Source organism: Capsicum annuum, chromosome 8 (genome assembly GCF_002878395.1).
Source record: "Capsicum annuum cultivar UCD-10X-F1 chromosome 8, UCD10Xv1.1, whole genome shotgun sequence".
Lineage (NCBI taxonomy): Eukaryota > Viridiplantae > Streptophyta > Magnoliopsida > Solanales > Solanaceae > Capsicum > Capsicum annuum.
Genome location: NC_061118.1, coordinates 114,344,579 through 114,358,456, shown reverse-complemented (window position 1 = coordinate 114,358,456; position 13,878 = coordinate 114,344,579). Strand labels below are relative to the sequence as shown.

The following is a 13,878-nucleotide window of genomic DNA, read 5'->3' as shown; positions in this document are numbered from 1 at the left end:
TATGAAGTACCATATCTTAGTACAATTGATGTACTAATGCATCTTGCAAATACGACAAGGCCTGATATAACCTTTTTCGATTAATTTGTTAGCAAGGTATAATTCTGCTCCTACTAAGAGACATCGAAATGTGATCAAACACATCATCTTATTTTCTAAATATTTTAGTCTCGATATTATTGTTTATGCTGATGTTGCGTGCTTATGTGACCCGTATAAAGCTCGATCTCAAATAAGTTTTATGTTCACATATGGGGATACTGTCATATTTTGGAGATATATAAAGTAGTCTATCTAGTCACTTAATCGAACCATGCTTAGATAATATCTATTCATGAACCAAGCCGAGAATGAGTGTGGTTGAAGTCCATAATACATCTCATTCAAGAAAAATATGGTTTGAAATGTGACAAAGTACCCACCATTTTATATGACGATAATGCAACATTCATAGCACAACTTAAGGGAGGATCATAAAAGGAGATAGAACAAAGCATATTTTGCCAAAGCTTTTCTATACACATGAGCTCCAAAAGAATGGTGATATTAACGTGCAATAGATTCGTTCAAGTGACAATGTGGCTGATTTATCCACCAAATCTCTTTCAACTGCAACTTTCATGAAGATGGTGCACAAGATCGGAATGCAAAGGTTCAATGATGTTCTCATTAGGGAGAGTTAATACTTGTTGTACTCTTTTTCCCATACGAGGTTTTATCCCATTGGATTTTCCTTGTAAGGTTTTTAATGAGGAAACATATATGCACATTATCTATCAATTAGACATTCAAGGGGATTACCATATATAATGAATGTCTATTTTACCATATATAGTGGATGTCTACTTTACCACATATAATGAATGTTTGTTTATGAAAAAGTTAGAAACCCCAAGGTTAGTTTTCCCCTATAAATAAAGGGGTTTTCCTTCATTACAATTCACCCCATCAAGAGATCTCTCAAGAGAAATAAGGATTACTCTCTCTTCTCTCTCTATTCTTCTTGTTCTTATTTTTTTTATGTTTTGTAATAGAATCCGTAATTTTAAGAATACAATAAAATATGCTTCTATAATTTAGGGGAACTAATTTATAATTAAAGTGCAACTCCTTCTATTTTAATGGAGTAAAAACAGTTATTACTTGTTTGGCTACGTTATGCCAATATCTTTTAGGCTTAAAATTTCAAATTATTATTGGCTATAAATTTGTTAATTTTATGCCAAAGTTGTACCATTATGTCAATTCCTCCAAAGTAAGCCCTTCTTCGATGATAGTTGTCCTGGTAATTTTTATTTTTATATTATATTATTATTTATATTTATATTATTTATTTTATTTTACTACTATATAGAAATGTGGGTGAAGACGCCCAAGGGTAGTTTTGTAATTTCACACTTACAAAAATCCTATCTTCATAATAACTCTAGAATACTCCAAAATTCTATCTTCATAATACTCTAGAATACTCCATTGTAATACTACATGATCTAGATTCCACCGTTCCCAAATCACATTAGTTATGCTATACTTCAGTTTTACTTTTAATCTGCACTCTATCCTTATCTCTCTTTGATATAACTCTCGCTTATTTTTCTTTATGATCATCCATTTTTGTGTTTCTCCGCGTTCTTCAATTGATGAAGTAATAATTCCTTCAATGCCTCATGATTTTTCATCAATTAGTTATTTCCATCTTTAATTCATGTTAGTTTTCATATATTTTCCTTTTTTCCTGATTGTCTTTGATTTTTGGTAATCAGATGTTGTTGCTTTCTTCTTGGCGATGAATCCATTTTCATCTTCTCAAACTAATAGCTACTGAAATTGATTTTTTATATTCTACAGTTACTTTGGAATTGTGTAAAATTTAGGCAATGATATTTTGTTTCAGCTATCTCTTTGAATTGATTTCATCCTGTATATTTATGTATTCACTTGATAATATCGATTTACTCCACTAAAAATTTAGTGGCTGCTGTGACATCTACATGTATGAAAAAATTTCTCAAAGAAATAGACTATGCATTAATCAATTTCTTTCGGCTTTAGTTTGCGGAGTTCAACTGAGTTTAAGTGGCTTTTATATTTTGACTTATTCGCTCATGATTCTGGTGTCCTAACATATTCACACTTATAGCTAATGTATTTTTGTTACTGTAGGATCAATAGTTCGAAGATGCAAAACCTGTTATTTGGAGTGTTGAAGAGCAAAGGTGTAGCTAAAATTGCAGCAGTAGGCTTTCCTTGGGAGGTGATTTTTCTTGCTCTGATTACTGGTACTTTTTTTCTTCCTTTCGCATGAATTTTATCAATAATCTTAGAGCGTGATAGGTGAAATGTATATATTAGGAGTTGGTTCTTGATTCAACAAAGTTGATACAATGAGTGGACGAGTTTTATATCAACGCAATGAAATCAAATATTGTAGCTGCAGAACTCGAGTTGCATTCCGACAGGATTACCTTCCGATCATAAGGATTCTCACTCTCTTACCTTCGGATCATAAGGATTCTCATTCTCTTAGCATCGTTTCTGAACACGTGAAATGGTTCTGTGGGCTGCAGACATTTTCTTTGATACTCAAATTCAGGACAATCTTGAATTAATTTTCTTCTGAATTTCTCATACCATAACTATTTGTTTAGGAAAAACTATGTTGTATCTTTTGATAACACACTAACATATTCACTAATATGTATAACTTGTGCTCTTCCCGTAGGTTTTAAATGCTATTATGAGGGTGTTTGGATTGACTTTTTAAAAATAACTTGCAAGCTAAATGTTAAAAGCCATGCATTGGGAATATCCCACTTTAGACTTTTAGCTTATTTTTATATTTTTTTGGTCTAAAATACGTGCTTAAAAGCATTTATTATCTTCCCCCAAAACCATAAAAAGTAGAAAAAAAAGCTTAAAAGCCAAAAGAACTTGAAATAAGACAATGCAAACACCTTTTACGTCAACTTATCAAAACGAAGGAAAAGTAAAATAATATTTCATTTGTTTGGTTCTGGGGTTTTATTTGGTTTAATGCCTTCAACATTTGCATTAGAAATAGCCTCATTTTAATGACCATCGCTATTGTGTTGACCAGTTGTTTCTTGTATTGTTGCAGCATGATAACGCTCAATCTACAGCTCTCGTGGGAGTGTAAAGCGGTCGTTAGCAAATATAGAACCCAACCTGGGTTGGGTATCGATCCCACAGAGAATAGCTTGGCCAACAAGCAAGAGAAATTACTAGACTTTTAGTGCAAGTCTCGTAGGAAAGGGGGGATTGTAGTATGTAACCAAAACAAGAATGTAAGAACTGAAAATAGCAAAATAAAGAGAGATTGTCACGTGTGTTGTAAACAATGAGAATTGAGGCGTTGGGGTTATGTCCACCTTCTGAGGTATACGTCTCTATTGGCTATGAGTGTGTAGAGTCTTGACATGTAATTGCTTATAGAGAATTGTAGTCGATGGTAAATCCAAGCGTCTCTCGACCTAAACAAGGACTATTTCACTTTAACTCTCTCGAGCTTAAAGCGTGACTAACGGTACGAATTCTCCAAGAAGTTAGTCCAGGTACGGCACTAGCTTTTTAATAGGAAAGGGTGTCCTACTACCTTGACATTATCTCTTTTCCAGACAAAGAACTTTTCTCTCGAACAAGTCAGATGTTAGACTGGCGTTGGTCTATGCGTCTTCTTTTCTAGACAAATAACCTTTCTCTCGAACAGGTTAGATGTTAGAATGGCGTGTTCTTGTGTTTGAACCGCAAAGAATGTAGATTTAAGATGAAGAGAATAATGATATAAGCAATATACTTGTCTTGAACTCACAAACTCATAGCTATAGATAGTAACTCATTCGGCTTCCATAACCCCAACTAAGAGATTTAGTTACCCATGAATGCGAAGGATATCACGCTTTGCATGGTGGATGGCGTGAATAGTAGGTGTTTGGCGTGTGGTTTTAGTGATTCCGTAGCAAGTAACGATTCTCTTGTTGTGGAATTTAAGAGTAGAAGAATGAAGAATTGAGAATGGGTTGTAGGAAGATGTCTTAATTGTAAGGAGATGAATGAATTGTCAGAATGTCTCCCTTTCTTTTAAAATCTCTAACATGATAGGGTATTTATAATACTCCTATCCTACTCCTACTAAACTAATAAAATAAATAACCAAATCCTAATATACTAATGAAATCCTTGACCCAATTGTACTAGGGTAAGGTTACAAAATTATAATCCAAATAGAATGATGAAACACATAACCTAATTGCACTAGGTTAATGTATTATGGCAAAAATCCAGCTTTGTGTCTGTAAGTCCCAAAGTCTTCAGAAATGCTGTTTTAGCCCGGGACAGATTTTCCATGCAGCAGATTTAGTCCTTTATGCGTCCAGCTCCTTTCCATCTCGTTTGTGAGCTTTCTTTTGCGTCAAGTAAGCCATAAATTGCTGTATTTTGCATCATTTATACCTGAAACTTTCCTAATCACATTTGTTAGCTCATTTACAGGAAAAAGGACTAAAAGTGTACGAAATAGATAATTAGTTCTCGAAACTAGGCTAAAATATGGGCAAAATATATTGATATAGGCGCGTAATTTCGCCTATCATCACAGCACTAGATAAACAATATACCTTATTTGATGCTATAAATGTGGCTTTAAGCTTTATCATTGAAATTTTTATGCCTTTCTTTGGTTGCCAACGTCCTGTTTCTTATAGGTGGGTGATCTTCTCAAGAAGGCTGCACTTAAAGGGATTGATTGGACATACAAATCAGATGAAAAAGCTACGCCGAAAAAGTAAGCTTTGCCCGGATGTCATTTTCCTATTGCTAATTGAAAAACGTAGTTTGACCTCAGATGTCTACTGCTTTAAATAATCTTCAGTTGATCCTTGTAGTTCTGTAGTTATTCCCTTCCTTGCATCTCATCTTCCTTTTCTTTTATTTGTACCTCATGTTTGCATTTGATTTTCCAAGTTAAGCATTCTTATGTAAAGGGATAGGCAATTATGCAAGTCTTCTGAGAGTTAGAATTTGACTTATTTTGGCAGATGGTGAATAATGGTCTTTTCTATCTTTTTTTTATGTTCTATGATAAAATATATATACTTTGTTTGGTCAAGCTTCTTCTGGGATATTTAGAGTGCTTATATTTTCTTGAGAAAGTATTTTCTTTACAAATTTCAACCAAGAATTAGGAGAATAAGAAAGGGCTTTTGAATAGAAATAAAAACTGTCTCGCATCTGGTATCTCGTGTGATAAGAATGTACTGCCAAGAATTTGCTGCTGCAAAGATAACATTTTGCTTCATTGGCATTCAATGTCTTCTTGATATTTTCTTTATACATTAAACAGGCGACAAAAATGGTATCTTGATTATCACTATTGTATTTCATAGGAGCATTATCAGTCTGTTGAAAGCTCAGTTTCTGGTAGCTCCTTGAGAAATTGCTAAATCAGAGCATCCTTGGACTATCAGCCATCAGTTCCTAGGATCAATGGTAGTTTATCACTAGCATCTTTTGATTCTATTGTAATCACAAAAAGTATGAATTTTGCAGAATATTTAGAGGCAGGCCAGGTAAATCAAGTTCTTATAAGCAGAGATGTTGTATGTTAAAAAAAGTTCAATGTGAATTTAAGGTTTATTATTTATCATGCTGTACTCAACTATCTTAACTTTTCAAGTCATGGTAGAATTCTTATAATGTTCGTAGTACTATGTTTTCTGCAAGACAACTAGGCAGGTTAACAACAAGAACACTAGCTTCTCAGGTATGATGTTTGGTTTACTATATTTCCATTGTTTCTCTGTCTTTAAGCAGTGATCGATAAAATGGTTCAAACGATAGGTATAAGAAGTTACTGGTTTACCCAGGACTTTACAGACTACGATCTCTTACATTAGATCGATTCAGCCGCCGGGCTTAGCTTGGAAGTTGTACTCTGCCGAAGCCCAAGAGGGCCACACTGTTTATCCAAACGTTGTGTTTGGCTTCTTGATAAGAGGCACCTTTTTGAGGTACGACAATGAGCAGGCCTATCTAAGGTTGCTAAAGAATCCTTTTGGAATTTACATAAAATGGAATAGAATGAATACTATATTTCTTAATAGAGCATTAATTGTTTAGTGTTCAAGTGGTATGGTGGAGTTCTTACCTATGTATGTAAAGTATGAGCAGCCCAAGACAAAAAATTAACGCAATTTTCTTCCAACGCCATATAAGACTTCTAGTTTAGGCTTTCAAGCTCTCCAGTAGTACAAGAATCTCTCAATGAGAATCCGGTGCTCGAACAATGTGGAAGCCAAGCCAAGAAACAATTTTTTATATATTCCCATTAGAAGTTTACTTGGCTTATAAGTTAAGATGTTATCTTTATAGTCCTTTTCCATAGTTCTATAGGGCCAATTCCATTATCTGATCTAACTTCAAATGACCTTTATGTCCTCATCCTGAGTATGATGTACTTAGACTTTCAAGGGTAACCTGATTAATTTTCTCTGGATGTTGTGCAATTAGCGGGACCATTTCCAGGAAGGGGAGGTGTAGCCATTTCGAGAGGTAAGAAAAGTTTGGATTTTGATTTTGTAGTTGTATGTAGGACTATAAAAAATGACATATAAAATTACTTTTATATCTGAACTTCAGCTTATAGAGTATCTTTTTTTCCCTAAAACAAAATGTGATGTCCAGGCCAGCTTGTGCGCACCTCGGCTAATTCTGCTTCCTGCTACCTCCAATCAACAGAATTACCAGGCAACTCTATAGACCAAGGCTTGGATAGTCAACTTATAAAGTAAGTACCTTTCTTAAAAGACTAGATTTCTGTTTTCCATACTTGCGAAAAGTAATTTACAGTAAGAATTTTGCTAAACTGCTTGTATTAATTTACTTCTAAGATTACTGAATATGCAATGGATTTTTGCAGCAATATAATGAAGTAGTTTATAAGGACAATATTTTATTATAGTTTGAAAGAAATTTTTTTAATCTACTCAACCAGTTCAATCACATATTTGACTTTGTGGATGACAATTTATTGAAATATTGCAGTTTCTACACTTTCTCCAAGATGCCTCAGGTGAAGGAAATCGTTGTCATATGTGATCCTTCTTATCATGACATTTTTAAAGGTATGACGTTCAGATGTCTTATAGTGTATGTGCGTAGCCAATAGAAAAATGTCCAAAAAAGCAACAAACGTGCACTTACCTCCCTTATTTCGATTGCAATTTCTATAGGAATTTGTGCAGTTTCTAAGGTAATTATATAAAAATCATTCATTTATTTTATAGATTCCAAACAACATATCCAAGTCGACTTAAAATTTGCATTGCCTGTGAAGGAAAGATAAGATTCTATATACAACGAACTTTAGGTACGCGCTGTATGCTAGCTCAAATTGTATAAGTCTCATAATTTCAACTTTTAAATACAAAGTTGGTTGTGTTCAACAACTTAATTTCTCTATCTTTTACCAAAGGCCCCTTTTCAACCTTCATTCTCCAAAATATGTAGTTAGCCAAAAATTCATTCATATCATGGTAGGTTATAATTAGTAAGTCAACTTTTTGGAGGTAGTATTGGATTGTTGTCCTGTAAACTTGGCTTCTATTGCTGATTTCATACCAAATAGGTCATGTACTATCTCACCGAACCTTGAAATTCAATTGTAAATGAGCAAAAAAAGTTGCTTGTTGCCTCAAAGTAGACTTGGTTGTATGACATTTGTAATATTCGTTGTGCACACTATAGGTGAGTTTTTATTTGTCACACTTATGTTTCTTTATTTTATGTAATTCATTTTGCATAAGATTTTTCATAAATATTGTTCATTTTGAGTCATATTTCATCACCACATGCAGGTTCTACACTTTATAGGTGTGTAAATAGAGCTATGGTAGCATGTCTAAGAATTGTGGATGTTCACTAGTTGGTTGGAAGTCAATCTGGAGAAAGATTTGAACTCATTATTCTCCAAACTTTAGTTTTTCTCTTACAATATGGTCACAACATCATAGAATGGAAAGATTGGTTGTACTTCAAAAATATGTATCAACACTATGCATATTTAGGCTTTCAATACATAAAATGATCCTTTTTTTGCCTTCTTTCACTTAAATTTGTAAGTAGCAGGATTGTGTTTGATATGTCATCTGAACTCTGAAGTATGTTACATGACTCAGGTTCAGTGAAAGGATATATCAGCATAAGAGGTTCTATAGTCAACCAATTCAAGGAGTAGCTTCAGCATAAAATTTTCATTTTTGAATGAGTGGGTTTGAATTAATCTAGATTGGCTTTTGTGGTTAGGTTATAAAAAGGTTATTCAAAAAAAATCCTTTCTACCCTCCTTCCAAACCTCATTTGTCAAATCATACTGATTTATTGTTGTTGTTTTGTTATTACAATTTATTACAATACCGTTAAATCATATTATTAGAATATTAACATTTGATCATTAAATTTAATTTAACAGGAATTTAATCGTGACTGCTCAGGTGATTGATCACAACATAAAAAATGCATATGCTATTGTAGAATTTATAAATAATATATGTAACAATGTAAATAGGTAATAATTATGATATATGAATGTCATTTGAGCATCTAATAGTATGATATTTCCATGATTGTATAAAACATACATTTGAGATTTATGCTATATGCATAATAGGGATAGTGTTGTACACTGAAATGTATTTATTTTAGATAATATGCAAATTTAGTTTATATTGACGTTTATATGCAACTTGATCACTATATTAGGTTCATAACAAAATTATGCGTTGGGTCCGTGCAAAGCACGGGCATACCTATCTAGTTTTATATAGAAAAGTGAGTTGGAGGACTACCAAGGGTATTATAGTAATTTTACAATATAAATTCATCATCCAAAATCTCTCTCTTTTGTGGGCTTCATTTTTCATTCAATCTTCTTTTTTTCTTATTTAATATGCACTATTTCTCACCTTAGTCATATAACTCAAAAGAAAATTCTCAAGATAATCTACAATTTAATATTTATTCTACTATTTCAGATTAATATCTTTTTAACAAGTTTTAAATTTCAATTGCTGCATAGTTGGCAATTCTTCAATAAAAAATATTATAAATTTTATTTCTAGTTATTTTTTTATAATAAAATATTAAAATACTCTCAATATGAAAAGATCTCCCTCTTTAAAAATACACTTTTTGAAAATAATTTGGAAGAAAATTTTGAAAAAAATATAGTCATTTTATATATGTAGGAATATACTTCTTTCATTATGTAGGTGTATACTTATTCATCTATGATCAAACTTAATTTGATACTTTTTCTGATTCACTGCAAATTCAATATTGCATAAATTCAAAATACATGAATATATAATTAAGAATTCTTTAAATGGAACGAAACGAGAGAAAAGTATGAAAGATAATTAATTTTTATTATTAAAGAACTAAAATTTTTAAAACAGTTAAAAATACTAATGGAGTATAACTATATATTTTAAATTTACTCAGAAATTATGTTACAACTAGTGTTTTAGGACAATTGATCAATTTTTAAATTTAGTGGTGTATTACCTTTTTAAAAATAAAAATAAAAATATTAAAATATATATAATAATATTATAAACCGGGTAAAAAAATTAATATACTGTAACTTATCATGTAAAGTGTCAAATTTGATAAGTATTATTATAAAGTGATTGAGAATACTGAGATATTATTACTAAGATCTCAAAGAAAATAAAATAAAAAACATAATAAAAAAGAAAAATAATATATTAAAATGTGTCTTTAATTTTTCATAACAGAAAAAGCATATTTATATTTTTTTTTCATTTTAAAAGGTTTATAAGATGCTTAATTGACAAATATCATGATGAATTATTAAATTAAAAAAAAAAAAGATTAGGCCCGTACATAGCACGAGATACATAATCAAGTATTCATAAGAACCACATTCCAGTATTTACTACTTCTTAGTAAAACTTACATAAATCTTTACTAATTAATCTCTAATTACATCCTATCTCAAATATTATAAAAATTTCATAAAATTTTATTTTTTAAATTTTTTTGACACATCCAATTACAAGAGATGGTGATAGATCCAGTAAAGCAATTGATGTGAGCTAATTAAGAAAAATAACAAAAATTAACTTAATTAGAGAGTAAATCACTCTTCATAACTTCAAATTAAGAACCTAATTACCATATCAAAACAAAACAATTCTTTCTTGCTCAGACTTTTCTCAATTATGTTTACGAATTCTTAAAACATGGAATAATTTTTTACCATGCCTTTTTAGCATAATTTTATAGATAATTAAATCACGAACTAACATAAAACTGAGTTATTATTTTTAAATAGTTTTCAAATGAAAAGGACAATTATAAATTCAGATGTATATTGCACTCAGGGGTGAGCGTTCGGTATTTGTTTCGATATTTTCAAAGTTTGGATTCGATAATTTGATAATCGATACTTGAGCGTAGATACCACATATCATACTTTTAAATATCGATTTGGCAATTCGATAATCAGTTAATTAAACTTCGATTTGGTACAGTATTTGGTAATACCATACTAAAGTTGGAGATGTACAAATTACGTTCAAACTTCAAAGAGTATATTTAATAGAAATCCTATTTAGTATTCTTTTTTGTGATTTTTACTAATATATTATCAAGATCCAAGAGATTCTTTGGGATGGCTGTATACACACATAATAATTCTTACCGAATATCAAATGGTATTAATATCTCATACCAAATTCAATCACGAATACCGAAATAGTGAAATTTTACTCCCAAATTTCATACCAAATACCGAATTACCAAATATCAATTGCTAAATTTTTTGATTCATTTCGGTAATTTAAATTTTGATATTTTATGCGCAGCCCTAATTGCACCACAGTAAAACTTATTTATGTAATATTGAGTGCTTAAATCAACTCAATAAATACATAATATAATTTTATTATACATGACGATTATTTGATTACTGATAATCAATGTATTTTTTTAGCACTTCATAAAATCATTTTATCATGATAAACTTGAACTAATTTGATGTAAAAAACGTATATAGTAAGTATTTATTATTGGTTACTTGTAAACTCCAATGTGCAGGGAATAATCTGATTTTTCATTTACTATTGATTTTTGTAACTAATAATGAAATTAAGAAAGAAAAAAAATTACGTGTAAATTTGAAGTTTGCCACACAAGTACTTAATAAATATATATTTTTTATTTATATTTTCTACTGCAGATTTAATTTTAAATTAGTTACCAAAATTATAGGAGGTTCGACGAACCATAAATCTTTCTTTCCTATTTAGGAAAAGCACATCATAAATACGTTATATAAGAGATACAAAATATATATTTGTATCGGACATAGAGAACTAAGATATATAATGTATTTTCAGTACATAATTATATATTTTTGTGTAAATATATTACATTATACTTTTTTCAATAAAAAATATAAATATAAGAGATACATAATATGTATTTGTATCAGACGTAGAGAACTAAGATATATAATGTATTTTCAATATATAATTATGTATTTCAATATAAATACATTATATTATACCTTTTCTGTAAAAAAAAATAAAGATAAGAGATACAAAACATGTATGCGTAGCAAGTAAATATTTAATTTCATTTATTATATTCATGTATCTGATACATATTATAGTCTAAAATAAATTATAATAATGTTTCAGACATGTCCTCTCACATTTTAATCTAAAACAAGTTATAATAACGTTTTCATTTTATGAAAAAGAATCCAGATACCTTTCTCTCACATTCCCTGACTATGAATTAAAGGAAAAATTAAAACAACAGAACTGGGTATGCTCCATCTGGCTCAAAGCAGTATACAAGGCATTCATCCATAAAATGTCGCACAATGACCTTTTCAAAAATGAAAACAACTAAGCAGTATACAAGGTACTCATCCGTTACTTCCTCTCAACTATTGTAAAAATAAAGATTAATATGAACCATAATATCAACTGTAAATAACAAATTTATTAGCAATCATGATTATCAACATCCAAAGAATATGATTTCAAGCTTAATTCAAATTCACCAAACAAATTCTATAGTAGAGCAGGAACTGAATCACTAAGGATGAGTCCTAGTAGATCATGAGGATGAGGGATGTTTAGCTCATAGTTTCATATGTTGCCCAGTAGTGGTGTTCAAATGAAACCACAAAAGAAAATCGAACAGAAAAACCGAGTCAAACCCAGCGGCGGACCCAAGATTTAAGAATAGTGGATGCTTTAAAAATTTAAAAACTGGAAAAAGTAAAAAATCACACAATGAGGTTCGAACCCAGGGCCTCATCTTTCCAATGAAGTACCTTAAGATCAACTTAAATGCCAATGCACCCAACCAACTTTTTGTTATAGTGAGTGCTTTTATATGTTTTATACCTATTTTCCTATATTTTTTTATGTAATTATACCTATTCCGCGTCGAGTTTAGTGGGTGCCAGAGCACCCCAAAATTCTGTTGGGTTCAATATGTATGAAAAAGGTGTGAATGGAAAATGGAGAGAAAAATGATGGAAGAAAGGAGACACCAATTTAGAAGGTGTACTCCCAAAGTTGGAAAGTTCACTAATTCTCCCACATTGGTGGGAGAAGGGAACTATGGAGTATTTTTAATAGAAAGCACCTACTCCACATGCTAAGTGAGGCAAGAAATAAGAAATCCTCGCGCCGTCGTTGTCGTTCGCTCGGCTCGGATCTGGATTTGGCAAATGATCGATGAGATCTATCTTTTTGGACAAAGTTTATTTCACGTAAACCAATAATCCTCCATGCATACAGATTTCGAAACAATATTTTTTGAAATGCTACACTGCTTCAACGAACTGATGTACTGTTTCGTGAACTGGTATGTCTGTTTGAAGAAGGACACGTTCTTTGGGTAAACAGACATGAATTTCCAAAAACATCACACCATTTAAGTGAACCGATGCCACCTTTTCGAAGAGGCATCTCACAGGCTATATAAACCTGCTTTCATTCACAGGTTTTAATATGAATTTTTCTGCAATAAACTCTCTTCTTGTATTTACAAATACTATGTGTGATCAGTCAATCCGTTAAGTGAGTTCGACGATATTTCAATTGTTTGAGGTACCGCTACAGTTGGTCTGGTTGGCCATTTTCTCCTGTGAGGAAAATTCCGCAACCTCGGGTACAGTAAGGGAAATTATTTTCGTAAGAAAAGTCCGTGAATTCGGGCGACTTGGCCATTTCTGTTTTCATCTTTATTTCTGAAAATAAAATACACTTTTAAGAAAGATCACTTTGATCTTGTGTTGAGGGTATTTACTGCACTTCATTGTGTTCTTGTTTTTAAACATAGAACTAACGTTGAAGTTGTTGTCCTACACATACAGATTCTACGTCCCCGTAGAGAAGGAAATAACAATCTTAAGAAAATAAATTTCAGAATCTGTATAGCTTATTTTTGGAGATTAAAGTTTTAACTTTCTACTCCGCCTGAACTTAACTAGTGATTTGAAGTCCTAAAAACTTCATCACTAGTTAAAGATCATTTGTTTGACAATTGGAAATCATAAAAACTTCATTGTCAACTAGAAACAAGAAGAAAAGTTTAAAGTTGCTTAACTTTCTAAGTAGTATTCTGAAAATACTAAGTATTTTTTATCTTGTGGTGACAGGAAAAATGACAAGCGATAGTCAAATGCAAGATGCGGCAACGTTTGTGGGAGCAACTAATATTGTCACATCAAGTTGTACAAATGCTCTGCCTACAATGGCACTAGCAGAGAAGCCTGAAAAATTTGTGGGCATTGACTTTAAGCGATGACAGTAA

General features: G+C 31.4%; 1 long non-coding RNA gene across 2 annotated transcripts; it reads left to right on the top strand.

The window, feature by feature from the left end:
• Nucleotides 1–1,481: 1,481 nt before the first annotated feature.
• LOC107879707 lies at nucleotides 1,482–8,033 on the top strand. Of its 2 annotated transcripts, none has more exons than XR_001677080.2 (7): nucleotides 1,482–1,645; nucleotides 2,164–2,254; nucleotides 4,722–4,801; nucleotides 5,403–6,567; nucleotides 6,700–6,802; nucleotides 7,060–7,139; nucleotides 7,872–8,033. It is a non-coding gene; the product is annotated as an uncharacterized LOC107879707 (long non-coding RNA). The 2 variants fall into 2 exon arrangements; XR_001677081.2 differs by having other exon boundaries at nucleotides 2,164–2,279.
• The last annotated feature ends 5,845 nt before the right edge of the window (nucleotides 8,034–13,878 follow it).